Genomic DNA, 13,244 nt, shown 5'->3' on the forward strand with positions numbered 1-13,244 from the left:
TAGCAGATAACATATATCAAAATAGAATTCTAGTTATAGGCTACGTGGAGCATCTAACCTTACTTCAAAATAAAATACATGAATTCAAATATTTGCATAAAAAGGAAAATAGTACTAACAAAATTCCACCCAGAACAATTGTATGCCCCTTAGAGGTCAGCAACAGGATCAGCTTCAAATAATAAATCTAAGATCAAAATAAATTTCTAGTTAATAGCATCCCAACAATAAATAATTAAATATGTATAAAAATAAATTTTAACATAAATATGTGTGCTAAAAATAATAATTTTTGCAAACAAATATTTAATAAACTTCGTCATAAAAAAACTTTATGTATCTTTAAATAAACTCTTGATTCATTAAAATACCATATCAAACTTCATTATCATGTAATTTTAATAAAGCAAATAATTGCATTAAATAATTATAAATATGCCATTAATCAAAATCAATGAAAAACAGGTCCATCAAATAATTAAAAACTCATAATTATAGAGATTTATCAGAACAAGTAACAAACGTGAACACAAAATTCACGAGGGTAAATGACCAAATGTGGCTTATGCCACAAAACAAACGTGAACACACAATTCACAAGGGTACGTAACCAAACGCAGTCGAACCCACAAAACAGACGTGGACACATAATCCATGAGAGTAATACAAACCAAACGTGGCCAAAGACACGAAACAAACATGAGTACGATGCTCACGAACAATCATCCCTCCAGTCCACGTGTATTGGCCATCGCACGAGGCTAGCACCTCCTATAAACACCCTGCTAGCTAAGTGTACCATGGTGCGCCAAGGGCTAACGGAACTGCCATTAGCAACCAGTGTTCCATATAAAGTCCCTTTTTAAAATCATTTTCAAACATGTGAGAAAATCATTACTTTCAAGATACAATTCTCATTCTCAAATTTAAACTCGCATGAACACTTTTAAGCATTAAAACTTGCTAGAATCAAATTTCATATCCGATGCTCATGCTTGCATTTATTGAATAAAAAAAATTTCAACGTCAAACTCGCATGAATCATTCTCTATATCAATCCAATATTTGATAAAATAAAAATCTCATAATCAAAGTTCAAACTTGACTTAATTGATCAAATAACATTTTAAATTTGGTAAAGCTAATTTCTCAAAATAAAGAAATGTTAATCAACAAATATCCAATAATCACATTGTTGTCGTAAAAAGAATTTGCATAAAAATGTAATATTTGAATAAAAAAGATTTTAATGAAATATCAGTTGGGAAGCTATCTACTTACCTGAAATACTCCCTAGAATTTATAACTTACTCCCTATCACTTTTATCAAGATCCCCTTTCTCTAGACATCCTATAAAATATAATAGGGTCTTAATAGACATTCAATAAGTTCAATAACACTTTATTCCAAATTAACATAACAAATATTTAACTATAATAAATTTAAAGCCTCAGAACCAATATTTACACATAAAGTAAAAATAGCTAATTACTCAATTAAAATTCAATCTCTTCCTTAGCCTTTTGTCAAACGCCTAGTGTGTATCATTTTCAATCACTCAATTGAGCTTTTTAGCAATCAAATCTCTTACTCAACCATTAATCAACAACCATATAGCTAAAAAAAAAAAAATCCATTAATTACACATTATCTCCATAATTATCTAATTTCTAGATAATACTCAAGTTAATTCGCAATTAAATAGTACCTAAACCAAACATACTTCTTATAAAAATTAATGAAATTTTATAAACTACAAAATCAAGCAAAGTTCTTTCTATCAAACATTTTGTCAAAGACCTTCCATGCCTTCATGTCCAACTATAATACAAGCTTCCTCATTTTCTTAAAAATTTCATTAATATCTAAATTTCCAAGCTTCCCAATTTTTTTTCCCTTCACGCAAGCCAATTGAGATCAAAGAAAGTTAAATCTAATTCTTCTTCTACAATAATCTACATAAGAGAAATTATCTATCGACAATCATGCTCTTAAATTCAAGTTTAGTTTAGTTAAACTCATGTATTCCCTTCTATCATGCATAACAACAGCAAAAATAAACATCACAGCCAAGCCAAATATCACACAGACAAAACAGCAAAGAGGTAGGGGATTTGAAGCTCTACACCTTCAATCGATTACGGTAGAACAGGAAAGGAGGAAGGATGAATTTGCCGCGTTGAACAGGGGAAGAAGAAAGGAACCTCTTACACTAACCCACAGCAGCTTGGACGAAAGGGGAGAATGACTTTCAGCAAGACAAAACAGAAATAGAAGAAGAACGAACAGGGACGCAGATGAACAGCAAACAAATAGCAAACAGGGGAAGAACTCACGGTAAGGCTTCACGGCAGCTGCAGGCGAAGCTCATGAACCAGCAGATCCAATGACGCTGAACCAGGAAGAGGAATAATCTGAGCATCGAGCAACGTAACAGTAGAGAGGAGATTGGGGTGTTGTCATTGTGTGACAGAAGAGGGGAAGAGGGACTGACGCAATGTAGGGGAGAGGGCAAACTCATGGTTCAGACTCTGACAACAACAGATTCACGGTGATGGTCTGCAAATGGTTCGAAGGAATCGAGAAGAGGAACAAAGAATCTATTTTTCCCTTCTCAAACTCTCTCTATAGGTCTGGAGAACTCGAAAAGCAGAGATTTTTGGGCAGAGGAGCATGCGTGTTGGTTTCTCTTTTGCCTTTTTATTTAATTTAATGTGTTTTTTTTTAATACTAAGAGGGCACTATAGTAATTTTAGCCAAATCAAGACAAAAGTAAAATAAAATAAATCCCTATCTTACACCACCGAATTCAAACTTAGAATCTAGACTTAAACACCCAATAATAGATATCACTAAACCATCGTTCTTGTTTTTTTTTTTAATGAATCTACTCTAAAATAAAACAATAATGCAATCAAAATATTTAATTATAAATTTTAATCTTATTTAAATTCTTGAGTTATTACAAATGCATACTTGTTTGATCAGCCAATGGTGTTTTTTATTTTCATACATTATTACTGCACTTAACCAACTTTCATGAGTTAATAATTTTTCCCTAATATTCAAAAATGAAGGGAGTACAGATCATATTTAATACGTAATATTATTTTCAGATTCTATCCTGATAATAAACTCTTTTCCTGATATTCACCTTTGTCACGTCCGAAAATAAAGGGTTACTGACATAGAATGTGAATTTTATCACATATTCTTTAAGTCCTAAATTGAGAAATCTTTCTATTTTTAAAGTATAGTTAAATTTGTAATAAAAATTATGATATACTTAATAAAAATTATTATAATAAAAGTTTCAATATTTTCGTTAAAATTTCAATAGAACCTCCCCAATAAGTAGAATCTTTCAAAAAATTCTACAACACTCTATTTTACAAAAAATATAATATCAATCAGGACCTCAACTTCTTCTAGCCAGCAATAACATATATCAAAATAAAATTCTAGTTATATGCTATGTGGAGCATCTAACCTTACTTCCAAAACAAAATACATGAATTCAAATATTTACATTGAAGGAGGATAGTGCTAAACAAAATTCTACTCGGAACAGTTGTATGCCCCTCAAAGGTCAGCAATAGGTTCAGCATCAGATAATAAATTTGAGACCAAAATAAATTTCTAGTGAATAGCATTCCAACAATAAATAATTAAATATGTATAAAAAGAAAGTTTAACATGATTATGTGCTAAAAATAACAACTTTCACAAACAAATATTTAATAAACTTTGTCATAAAAGAACTTTATATAACTTTAAATAAATTCTTGATTTATTAAAATATCATATCAAATGTCATTATCATATAATTTCAATAAAGTAAATAATTGCATTAAATTATTATAAATATGTGATTAATCAAAATCAATGAAAATAGATCCATCGAATAATTAAAAACTCATAATTATAAGGACTTATTAGAATAAATAACAAACGTTGACACACAGTCTATAAGGGTAAGTAACCAAACGCCGCTTGAACTACGAAACAAATGTAGACGCATAGTCCACAAGGGTTATGCTAACCAAACACGACTCAAAGTCACAAAATCAAATGCAAGTATGAAACCCATGAATAACAAACGTGAGTGCAGTGCTCACAAAAGTCAAAATAGCTAGTCATAATCATGGCGCACCAAGGGCTAACGAAATTACCGTTAGCAACCAGTGTTCTATAATAAGTCCCTTTTAAATCCAATTTTAAACATGTAAGAAAATCATCAGTAAAAATAAAGTTTTTATTTTTAAAGTCAAACTTGCATGAATCATTTTTTGTATCAAAAATGTGTGTACCAATAGAGCAAACAAGGTAATTAGAGGGTATACTTTTTTTATATGCTTAATGAATCTCTTTATACCAGCAGAACAATTGGATAATCCATTAATCCAATAATTAATTACCCAAAACTCAAAATTTCAAATACCCACTAACAAGAATAATAATGCAGATCAAAATAATTAATACAAAAAATATTTATTGTATATGAAAATCAAAATTAACAAGCCATATATTCAAAATGAAGATTAATGATTGGAAAAAGCAAGAATCAACCTCAACATGAAGATGGAAAGCTGAATATGCAGTAAAATAGAGAGGTGAGTGTATTGGAGAATAATAGAGGCCAAGAATCCACACACATGAGCACCCATGAGAATGATGGAGGCCGAGAATTCAAAACCCTTAAAGAATCGAGACCAAAAATGTGTTTTTTGATAGTTGGAGTGATGAAAAATGGATTTCGATAGCTTTAAGTCTGTTTTCGAAGACGAACAATTTTTGAAGAAGAATTTAAATGAAAATACTTGATGGTTATTTCAAAATAATCATCAAGTATTACATACTTAACGGTTGTTTTGCAATAACTGTCAAGTATATACTACACATACTTGATAGTTATTTTAAAATAAGTGTCAAATATGTGTATAATTTTATTTTTTTTAATTATTAATTTGATATTTGTTTATCCAAAACTGACATGTAAATTTCATATTTATTTTATGATTATTTTAAAACAAGTGTCATATATATTTGACTATTTTTAAAAATAACCGTCAAGTATGTGTTTAAATATTTGACGCTTTTTTTAGAACAGTCATCAAGTATTCTTTACCTTTTTTATTTATCATTTTTTTTAAATAAGCATCAATTATAAGGCGTTAACTATTCCCTTTTCTGTAGTAGTGAGAGAACCACTGGTTCATAGCAAGTGCAACCAATGAGGAGTTTGTAAGAAGCCTTTTTTTTTAAAAAAAAAAAGTTGTCTTGTCTTTAAATGTTTTAATGATGAATAGAAACAATTTAAATGCAATACTCTTCCATTCAAAATATAATGTATTTTTAATTGAATTGTACCTTCTAATAAATTAGTTAATTATTTTTAAACTAATATCACATTTTTCATATTTGCCCCTTTATATTTAATAGAGTATCTCATTTAATTTAAAGATGAATAGTTGAGTGGTTTATTTATTAGGAATACTTTTAAGAAAAAATCATTAACTATATGTCAAAATATTAAAAATACCTTATATTTTTAAATATTTAATTTTAAAAAATGTATTATATTTTTTAACGGAAGGGTGTGTTCTCTCTTTCTAAAAATGATCCACATTATATGATTCTTGAGAAGCTGATAATCTCAAAACTGATATGTTGAAAACAAAAACAAAATATAAAATTCAGTTTAAACTGATTTCATTTATTTTCATGGATGGAACATAGCAAGTTCAATTAAAAGAAGATATAAAAATAATAATTACAGAGCTTGTAAAGCTAAAAAAATTAAATTATTAAAATATTATGGAAGGACCATGATTTTATTCGCAATTAAAAAATAAATAATTATTAAAGATTTGTGATCAATTTTAAAAAAGTGAGTTGTGAATTTAAACAGGATTACTTTGTATGTGAGTCAATGAATGATCAATTGTAAACAGGTAGATAGCTCTATAAATTTATGTATTGTCACTTACGAATTTAAGAATAGCCATTTATAAATTTTAGGAAGGTTCCTAATGAATTTATGAAAATCTAGTTCTAAATGAATAAATAGTATCATGAATTTATGCATCTAACTTGTGATTTAAGGATAGTTAATTATGAATTTAATAAATATTACTTGTAATTTGAATATATGAAATATTAGTTGCGAATACTAATGACTTAAGGATTCTCTCAGATTTTTTGAATATCCATTCGTAATGAAATTTTTATAAATTCATAAGTAACTTTTTTAAAATTTACAAATAATTGTTCTTAAATTCACATATGATGATGATGATGATGATATATATATATATAGTCATGAAATTATTTATCCATTCATAATAAATATTTTATAAATTCACAAATAATTAACTATAAATTCACTACTAACTACATTTTTTTAAAATTTAGGAGAGACCTTTCATTAATTATTTCAATAATGAAAAATATTTTAATTGTATATAATGAACACGATATATTCATGATAACATTTCAATAATTTAATATCTTCAATTTTTATTAATTAACTATATTTTTATCCTTGTGCGATGCACATACATGTTAATCCATCCTATTCAAGAGAAATGGAGGGAAGAAGATTAGGACGTTAAACTTTTAATAAATTATTTTTGAAAAAAGACAATTAAAAATAACTTTATATTCTAATTTTTTTAGTGATTTCAATTAACTATTTTTTATTCCTAGTCTGATATAAAAAGTGTTTTAGTTATTGGAAGATAGAAATAAACAACACAAATCCTGTTGAGATTTGAAAGAGATGTCCGCATTTTGTATTAAATTATATCTCGAATAGAATTTTCTTTAATAGAAGAATACTTGTTAGCAATAAAAAAAGAAGTAAGCAAAAAACTGTTTAGAAAAATATAAATAATTTTTTAAATTTTAGAATTTGTTGTGAAGTATGCTAAAATATATAAAATAATTTATTTTAGTCAATACATTAGACGCCTGCAAATTAAAAATTAAAGAGTTTTTGTTTTAGTGTTTCTTTCTTCCGTGCTATATAAGCAATTTGCTTTATTTTAAATTTTTTTATTCATTACCATTACTTATTAAAAATATAAATAACAATTTGTTTATTTTCATATAAGTTATTTTAGAATATGTACTTCCCGTGGATACTAAAAATGTGAACAACTTATTTTATATAAATTATTTTAAAACTAATTAAAATTAGTGTAAGTGATAAGTACTTTGGTTACTTAAGTAATTGGTCATCTATTGTCATGCCCCAAAATAAAGGGTGACTATAATGAGATGTAAATTATATCATGCATCTTTTAAGTCTCAAATCAAGAAAACTTTTGAATTCCAAAAAATACTTAAATTTTATATTGAAGTCATGACACCCTCAATAACATTCATTATAGTGAAAGCTTTAATATGTTTTTAGAAATTTTGACAGAATCTTCACTATAATTAGGATCTCCCTAAATCTCTAAAACAAAAATTATTACCATATACATTCAATAGTTCAGAGATACACTCCCACTCAAAGTCAGTCAGCATAATAAAATAAAAGTAGGACCCTAACTATAACTAACGTAGAGCACCTAAACATAAATTTAAAATAAAACACATAATTAAAAATTTAATTGTTAAAAAAAAGGCGTTTTCAAAGATAAAATATTTACCCAGCACAATCGTAAGCCCCTTTAATGATCGGCAGGAGGTCCAGCGTCATCTTAGTGAATCTGAGACCAAAAGATTTTTTTTTTCAGTGAATAGCATCCCCAAATAATAAAATTTAAAAGAGTAAAATAGTAAATTCAAAACAATTAAACAAACTAATTGAAGAGATAATACTTCAATATAATAAACTTAATAAATCTGTAAATTTTACTCATAGCCATAAATTGAGTGAACTGAAAATTGCTTTATCGTATCATGCTTTAAAGAAAACATATTATCTACATGTAAATTAAAGTAATAAATTTACTAACTAAAAGCATTGAAATTTCAAATACCAAATGTTAAGTAAAAATTTAAAATTTTGAGGACTTAACAGAACAAGTAACAAATGTGGACACATAGTCCACAAGGGTAAAATAACCAAATGCAGCTTATGCCACGAAAACAAACATGGACACACAATTCATGAAGGTAAGTAACCAAATGCAGCTTGAGCTATGAAATAAACGTGGACACACAATCTATGAGGGTAAGTAACCAAACGCGGCTCAAAGTCGCGAAAACCAAACACAGGTACAAAGCCCACGAATAACAAACATGAGGACAAAGCTCACGAAACAAACTAACTAGTTATTAACCACAGCACATCACGGACTAACGGAACTGCCATTAGCAGCAGTGTTCTGTATAGAGTCCTCTTAAAAATCTCGTTTCAAACATGCTGAGAGGAATAATTATTTTTGAAATAAAATTTTCATTCCAAATATCAAACTCACATGAATTGTTTCAAATATATAAAACTTGCCAAATTGATACATCACAACGAATGTACAAACTTGCATTAATTGTGTAAGTAAGAAATTTTAAGATTCAATAAACAAAGGTACCTTTATCAATATTACAAATATATTTCTTAAGAAAAATAAATGCACATATCATAATGTAACTGTCCTTCATCATTGTTCCAAAATTTCTAAAATTTGACATAATTCATAAAAATAAAATATTTTAATAAAAGATTATTAATAATTAATTAAATGGGATGCTATTCACTTACCTGTATAGTTCCCAAGTTTATAACTTACTTCCAATCTAGTCTCCTAATGACAATGCTTTGTCCTTAAATTCCTAACATTCAAATAATATCATTGTTATTCCCTCAAACATGCTTTACCATCTAAAATCTCCAATCCAAAATAATTCAGAGAAATAAATGAAAGAAAAACCTTTACTTTTATCTTTCTCAACATTGCATCAAACATCCCAAGGAAAATATATAAATAGCGGTTTGGTTCTTAAATTACTAATTCAATTATCTCTCCAAACAAAAACAAGAAAACAAAATGCAAATTTTAACTTTAACTTCCATTACAAAGCATAAATGATTTCTAGTATTATTTAATCACTGGTGACATACCTATCATATATAATTGCCACTTAAAATCCAAAATGTTCCTTTTTAAACATTTATCCAACATCCTTTATTTTATAGTGTCTAATCCACAAGACCATGTCCTTTTTCTTCTTCAAGTCCAATTTCAAGGGTTGTCCTAAATCGTTATTTGAACTAATCAAAATTCCAACTTCTATCTAAGAGAATTGTCTTCCAGAAATTTTCTAACTAACAATAATTAAATTGTCACATGTATCTAATCATCATATGCCAATTTCTTCTAATAGAAATTTAATCGAGCACCTTGCAAGCATAGTTTTTTTTTAATCCATAATTCCAATCCAATCTTTTCTTCAAATCCATTCCAACAACTTCCAACATAAATTTTAAATAAAAATTGTCATCTAAACCCTTTTTCTCTTATCATGGCTATATGTTTGAATCATAAGAGTTATCTAATTCTCTAAATACTAAAAGATTGCTAAATTAATGTTTCCCATTCTTCCTTCTACCCGTACAGCAGCTACAACAAATGGGGACATCAAAATCTCATTTACAAAGCAAGCTCAACAATATGTGCACAGTCAAAAGGGAAGAAAAATGGATTCAACTCACAGAAAATCAAATAGACCAATTTCCATCTTGCTCTACTATTAAAGTTTCAACTTGAATCAATTTCTTATTCCCACTAAAACAGTCATAGCAGCAAAAAAGGAAACAAATCAATACTTCAATCATAAAACATAAACTCCCACATACACAACACAAGAAGAAAGAGGACTTGAAGCTTCCATACTTTAAAGCAAGAACGATAGAGAAAAGGGAAGGAGGAACTGAAGCTTATGGCTAAATAAGGAAAAGAAATCTGGGCACAAAGCACAGAAAAAAAAAAGAACAAAACAAGCACAACATGACCAAGAAGCAGAAAGACTCGTGAGTAATACCTCAGCCTTGATGATTCAACTCTCACACGTCAGCTCCCACACACCAGCAATGACACAACCGTGAGTGAATGAGGCAGAATAATGAATAGAGAAGATGAGACAAAGGCGGGGAGGATAGTGAAGGATTCGACCTTTGCAAGGCAACGACAAGCGCTCACGATCGTTGGCGATAAGGGTAGGATGGCAGAGAGAAAGGTGGAGTTGGGAATCGCAAGATGAAGGATCAAAAGCTTCTCACTCTTTCTAGTGTGGAATGCATCTGACCAAGTAAGAAGAGAGGAAAAAAAAATCTGATGGCATGAGGGTATATTAGTAATTTCATAAGCTCAAATAATTAGCATATAAAACTGAAAATTCTTATTTTGAACCTCTAGGAATCAAACTTGGGACCTGATTGGTAAGGTGTGGACTTAATTTTCACTAGACTAGCTCTCCCTCTTGATAAATTTGCTCTAAAATTAATAAAAGTATATTAATATACATTATTATAGATTTTTAACTTTACTTAAAACTTTAAGTTATTACATCTACCTTTGGCCCTCAAAGACAATCTTTGCTCTTAAATTCTTGATATATAAGAACATTCAAAAAAATATTTGATAACTTATTACATGTGCACATAAAAACTTAAACAACATATTTTATTTTACAAGTTATTATCCTATAGACCGTATGATTTTATAAATCATTCAAAAATTAATGGTTGTCAAATGTGTTGTGATTCAGTGAAAAGTGAAAACTCTGAGAGATCATGGGTTTGATTTTATTTGTAATCTCAAACCATTAATATCTGTCTCTCTAAATTAAAATAAAAATTGATAACTAATTTTATAATACAATAGATAAAAAATATATTAACATAATGATACCTTAAAATTTGAAAATAAAAGGGATAGATTTTAAAAAATCCAATTTGGATTTTAAAAAAGTTAAATTATAAAAAGTTAAACCCATTTGACGCAAATTACAGAGGGACGAAGAAGAGGAATTGCAAAATGTAAGATGCTAGCAACTCCATGGCCACATAATTTTTTTTTTAGTTTATTTTTGAAATTCTTTTAACTTGTAATCAACACAAAATTGGGAAGCATTTAATGTAATCACTGTTGAAACAACCGTAGCTCAACCGTAAACCCATTTATCATTTGCGGATATATGTATAAGGTTGAAGAGTGTCATCTTCCCTTCAAAGAATAGGTTGTGCCGATTTTGGGAAGCATTTAATGTAATCACTGTTGAAAAAAATACTGTATCTCAACAGTAAATTCGTTTATCATCTACAGTATGAGGTTGATGAGTGTCATCTTCCCTCCAAAGAATGGGTTGTGTCAATTTTGGGCAGATGAGATCTAAGTTTAGATTGTTGCTGCGTGTTCTTGTGATCGCCGTCATATCGCTAGAAGATAAATTTTTGGCAGCTAGAATAGATTGTGAGTGAGGGTTCCTCTAGCCCTCGTTTTGTAAGCCGAACCTCTGTCAAGAGCCTGCACCATAACCTGTTTCAGATTTAATTTTGTCTATTTATTAAATAGACTTATGCTAAGTTTAAATTTTTATTAAGTCTATTTAATTACATAAATTAGGCATAGTTTTTCGAGGCTTAATTTACAAATTCAATAGACTGATTTATTTACACAAACATATATTATATAATATATCACAAATATTAATTTCACAATTTGATTTTTAACCAATTTATTTTTATTTTTAATTATATTTTCAATCAAATTGAACTTATATATTAATTTTAATATTATTACTTTATTATTATATTATATTATAATTAGTAAGTCCTTTTAATTATTATATATTATAATTGATAAATCATGTTATATATTCATACTAATAGTTCTAAAATATATTTAAGACATCTAAAATTAAAAGAGACTTACTTTTAAATAGACTTTTAAATATGTTTTCAAATCAGGTTAGGCTTTAGGCAAGTTTAGGCCTGAGTTATAAAAAAACCTTATATAGGCTTTAAGTCAAACTCTAACCTCTGACTTACTATAGAGGTTTATACTTATTTAGTTAAAGCCTAACTCAATCTAGCCTATTTCTACTCCTATTAAGAGCCTTTGGGTCTCACTTGTAATTACCCCCCTTTATTGTTTTTAAAAGAGAAAAGAAAACAGATGGAGAAAGGAGAATGGCTTGCTACTTTTAAAGTATATATTATCAGGAGTAAAGTTAAAAGTTTGTTAAATTTTTAGACAGATTTAATAAAATTTAAATTTCTTTTTGATTATAGTAAAACATGCATAATATAAATAACTTATAAATAAAACCTATGATAAAATTGAGTATCCTTTTCTTTGCTAGTTTCTAGCATTGTTAATTGAAAAAATAACAATTAAAGACTCCATAAAAATATTAACGATAATTATAAATTTTGAATTATTAAAATTTGAATAAAAAATCAGGGTCCTTGCAATTAAAAAATACAAATAGTTAGTTAAAAAATTAATAAAATACAGATGAAATTACTTGTAATGTCAGTTGAAAATTTTTTCATATCAATATACAAGTAAATTATAATGATAAAAAAATATATTTAAATTAAATAATTTTCTTTTTTTATTGAGATTTTTTTAATTATTTTAATTATAACAAATAAGGAGTAGTGGGTTGGTAAATTTATACCACTTATGCGACTATATATATATATATATTTAGAGTTTGAAACTCACTTGAGTTAAAGATTAATTTTATTTTATTTTATATGAAAAATTACTAAAGTGTTCTTGTTTCTTGTTTATAAAAATATTGTATTAGCAATAATATATCAGAAAAAGTCTGGTGGGGTTTTATTCCGTAATTTCTCAACAAGTTTTGGGTTTTGTTTTGTCATTTTTCCAATCAGCTTATTATTTCATATACTTCCTTTTTCATTGTCGGTGTAAACGCAGAACAGAGTGAGTGAGAGAGAGAGGTCGAGGTTCTGTGTTTTCTTCTTCTTCTCCGTTGCATTAGCTTCAATCTGGCTGGTGTGTGCTTGTCTTCCCACTGCCGGAAATTCATTCGTTCCTTTCCCTCTACTGTTTGCTCGTTTATGATGTGTTGAGTAGCTGTATCTCTTCCCGTTGCTGCTTTGTTTCGTGGTTGAAGAGGTGCGTGTACGTGTGTTCGATCTTTCTCTTTCCTTTCTCTTCAGCTGCTGAAAATTTTGTGTATTGCGTAGGGTATCTTGATTCTTTTCGTTGGCTGGTTAAAATCTCTGGTTTTCTTCTTCCTGTTCATGTAGAAGACC

The sequence above is a fragment of the Prosopis cineraria genome, unplaced genomic scaffold, assembly GCF_029017545.1.
Source record: "Prosopis cineraria cultivar Desert tree isolate PC_DT_omini unplaced genomic scaffold, ASM2901754v1 PC6, whole genome shotgun sequence".
NCBI classification, from domain to species: domain Eukaryota; kingdom Viridiplantae; phylum Streptophyta; class Magnoliopsida; order Fabales; family Fabaceae; genus Prosopis; species Prosopis cineraria.